The 4,481-nt window shown below is 41.5% G+C and overlaps 1 pseudogene; it reads left to right on the top strand.

Moving 5' to 3' along the window:
• Positions 1-301: 301 nt before the first annotated feature.
• On the top strand, positions 302-804 carry LOC121491852 (annotated as a pseudogene).
• The last annotated feature ends 3,677 nt before the right edge of the window (positions 805-4,481 follow it).

Genomic DNA, 4,481 nt, shown 5'->3' with positions numbered 1-4,481 from the left:
TGTCTTAGACACAGTATGAAAAGTGTGTCATGAGTCTTTGAGACCAAAAGAACTCTACTCACAGGACGGCAGACTGATTCCGTCCCACCTCTGCTGGCAAATTTCTGCTGCTCTGGTCGAACCCGCACACTGAGGGGTTATTGTATCTGTCCCATTTTTGAGATAACTCAACCCTGCAGCTGTACCCAGTTATGCTCCATCCTCTGCTGATTTGCATTTTATTGGAGTACAACCCACTTACCTGAACACTAATTAGCAGGTTGGTCACACCGGGTGCAGGACGCAATCCCAATCAGGACACATGAACATGAAGGTCCCCACTCAGCTGCTCGGCCTCCTGCTGCTCTGGCTTTCAGGTAAGGAAGGAGAACCCTGGGAATTTATTCAGCCAGTGTGGTCAGTACTACCTGGTCCTTCAGGGAATGCCTCTTATAACATGATTCATAGTGCAGATATTTATTTCTATGTTTCTAGTCTCAGGAGCCAGCTCTGAAATCCAGATGACCCAGTCCCCAACCTCACTGTCTGTGTCTCCAGGATATAGAGTCACCATCACCTGCCAGGCGAGTCAGAACAGTAACAGTTGGTCAATCTGGTTATCAGCAGAAACGAGGGAATGCTCCTAAGTGCCTGATCTATGAAGCATCCAAGTTGCAAATTGGGGTCCCATTGAGGTTCAGTGGCAGTGGGTCCGGGACAGATTTCACCCTCACCATCAACAGTCTGGAGCCTGAAGATGTTGCTACACATTAGTATCAGCAGTATAATAGCTACCTACCCACAGTGTTACAGGTCAGAACATAAACCACCAGGAAGCAGATGTGAGAGGCTGGGCTGCCCCCTGGTCCTCCTCTGGGGCCTACATCTGCTCAGAGAGTTTCTCAGGTGCAGCCCCACTTTGGAGGTCACTGGGAGCTCTGGGAGAAGAGCAGGGAAGCTCCTCAGTCCCCTGACTGACTCTGCCCGCCTATGCCAGTCCAGCAGCACAGACATGACGACGCCTCTCCTGACTCAATCAAAACAGAAATGATTACACCTGAGGATTGCAGGTCATGGCATCAGCCAGGATTTGAACAGCAAAAGAGAAGCCACTCTAGATATTCCAGTAGGGATTTTTTAAATTGACTTCAAGTTTTAAAGAAGTTCTATACTCACAACAAAATTTGGCAGAAAGTACAAACTTCCAAATATCCGCTGCTTATGCCCACATGCAGCCTATCCATTGTCAGCATTCATCATCCCCCCCAGAGTAATGCATTTGTGACAGTCGGTGAGCCTACCTGGACACACCATTATCACCCCAAGTCCATATTTTACATTGACATTTACTCTTGGGGTTGTACATTCTATGGGTTTGGACAAATTCATAATAAAATGTAGCCACCGCTATTGTGTCATACGGAGTAGTTTGGCTGCCCCCCAAATTTGTGCTTCACCTATGATCCCTCTATACCCTCCAGATCTTCTTACTGTCTTCACAGCCTTACCTTTGTCAAAATATCATATAGATGGAATCATATACTGTGTAATCTTTCCAGATGGGCTTCTTTCACTTAGCAATATGCATTTAAGTTTCCTCCATTTCTTTTCCTGGTTTATGTGGTCATTTGTTTTTAGTTTTGAATAATATTCTATTGTCTGGATGTGCCACAATTTATTCATTCACTTACTGAAACACATCTGTTTTAATCTCCCCAATTTTTGGCAATTATGAATAAAGTGAGTATAAACACCTGTGTGCAAGTCTTGTGTAGGCATCATTTTCAATTCTTTTGAGTAGATTCTAAGAAGCACAACTGCCAGATCATATGGTAAGTATGTTGAATTTTGTAAGAATCTGCTAGACTGTCCTCCAAAGTGTCTATACCATGTTGCATTCCTACCACCAATGAATGAGAGTTCCTGAGGCTCCACATCCCTGTGGGCACTGGGTGTTGTCAATGTACCTGATTTAGGCCAACCTAAGAGGTGTGCAGCAGTGTCCCATTGTCGTCTTAATTTGCATTCCTCTGCAGTCAGGATAGATATGAAGTATCCTCTCATATGCTTATTTGTCATCTATATACCTTGTTTGGGGAGATATCCAGTAAGGTCTTTTGCCTCATGTTTTAGTCACATTGTTTTCTGTGGAATTTAAAGAGTTCTTTGCATGTTTTGGGTAACAGTTCCTTATCAGATACGTCATTTGCAAAATTTTCTCTTGTTTCTTGTTAGGTGTTTCTTGTTAGGAACTGTTTTAATATAGGGAATTAGAGTTTAAATACAATTTTTTTTAAAGAGAGAGATCAGATGAATGAGGGATAGGGGGCCAGAGGGAAAGAGAGAGAGAGAGAGAGAGAGAGAGAGACTCTTAAGCAGGTTCCATGTGTAGCCTGACATGGGGCTTGATCTCATGAGACTGCAATCATGACCTGAGCTGAAATCACGAGTTGGACACTTAACCCGCTGAGCCACTCAGGCATCCCTAACTACATTTTTTTTTAATGGACTAGGGATATGGCAGTCAGGAAAACAAATACTAGAAACCGGAGATTCCCTAGTGCTCACAGCCAGAGCTCTGAAGCTCCAGGCTGCCTAACCACGTATGTGGTCCTCAGGCCTGTCTGGGAAGCTCAGGGGTGGAAGTGTTGAAGCTCTAGCCTCTGCAGCCCCTCACCAGATCATTCTTCAGCTCTCACCTTGTCCATTTTGCCTGCAGCTGCTCATGGGTAGAATCAAATCCTCTTCTTCTGACCTCCAAATTCCAGTGAGGCTATCTCTTTGAGTATCTCTAAAGGAAGCTATAGAGAAAAAAGAGAGAGTTGTGTTTCTAGAAGGGACAAAATGATGAGTGGTTGACAGCAGGCAGCCCAGGATGGTCACTAATTCCCAGCTCTCAGAGCTCTTCTGGCTAAAGGATGGACCCAGAACACACTTGAATGTTCTTCCAAGTATTATCAGCAAGTCTGGGATCATAGCATGAAAATTTATTGAGTTATATAGTAAACAGAAAATGAGAAAATTACATAAATATATAACAATCGTTTGACAAATAAATGAAAAATGTTTTTGACACGCACAAAAACACTAAACACCAATGTAACATTCTTTTTCCTTAATATGAAAATAAATGGCTCCTCAACATTTTCCCAGAAGCCTGCAGCATTATCTGCCTCACTGAGAACTTCTTATAAACCCAAAATTGTGGGTTACCTTAGACCTTGAGATGGCACTCCGAACTTTAACAAGTTTCCAGGTAGGGGCATCTGGGTGGCTCAGCAGTTGAGCCTCTGCCTTTGGCTCAGGTCATGATCCTGGAGTCTTGGGATCAAGTCCTGCATCGAGCTTCCCACAGAGAGCCTGATTCTCCTTCTGCCTATGTCTCTGTGTGTCTCTTACGAATAAATAAATAAAATCTTTTTTAAAAAGTTACCAGGTGATCTATAGAATGTTTAAGCAGATGTTTTAGAGAATGTTTACTTCAGCTAAAAAGATTTTTTTCCAATGAAGCCATTTAAGACAGTTTCTATTTAAAGCTGTATGTTGAAACCACATTCAGCTTTGTTTTCCAGTTAACACAAAACTAGATTTGAAAACATTTTTATGATGGTATAATCTGAAAAACATTTATCTGCCAATGGCATGATCAAATACTCCATTTTTATTTTATTTCCAGTATAGTTAGCACACAGTGTAATATTAGTTTCAGGTGTACAATTTAGTGATTCACCAATTCCATACTTCACCCTGTGCTCATCATGACAAGAGCACTCCTTAATCCCCATCATCTAGTTCACCTCCTCCCCTCTGATAACCATCAGCTTGTTCTCTATAGTTAAGAGTCTGTTTCTTGGTTTCTCTCTCTCTCTCTTCTTTTTTTGCTTATTTGTTTTGATTCTTAAATGAACAGGGGGTAGTGGAAGGGGAGGTGGAGGGGGGGATGGGTGACTGAGTGAAGGACACTGAGGGGGGCACTGGATGGGATGAGCACTGGTATTATATTATATGTTGGCAAACTGAACTCTAATAAAAAATATACAAAAAAATAAATTCCACATGTGAGTGAAATCATATGGTATTTGTTTACCTCTGACTTATTTCACTTAGCTTTATACTCCCTGTCTTCATCCATGTCATTGCAGATGACAAATTTCATTCTTTTTTATGGCTGATAATGTTTCACTTCTTCTTTAGCCACTCATCTATCAATGGACACTTGGGATACTTCCATAAGTTGGCTACTGTAAATAATACTGCTATAAATATTGGGGTACATATATCCCTTTGAATTATTATTCTTGTGTTTTTGGGGGTAATTACACAGTAGTGTGATTAATTGTATAGTAGGGTTCTATTTTTAACTTTTTGAAGAATACTTTGAAAATTTAATAGGTTAAAGGTTTTTAGAAATTTGAGGAATTACCAAGGCCAAAGAATGTGAATTTTGTGCACCTGTGTTGGAGATATTTGGATTTAAATTCCTTGTGCAACTTGGTTTCGGG

Source organism: Vulpes lagopus, chromosome 5, assembly GCF_018345385.1.
Source record: "Vulpes lagopus strain Blue_001 chromosome 5, ASM1834538v1, whole genome shotgun sequence".
Taxonomy (NCBI): domain Eukaryota; kingdom Metazoa; phylum Chordata; class Mammalia; order Carnivora; family Canidae; genus Vulpes; species Vulpes lagopus.
The sequence above is the reverse complement of the archived record's forward strand: the minus strand, read 5'-3'. Positions and strand labels throughout refer to the sequence as shown.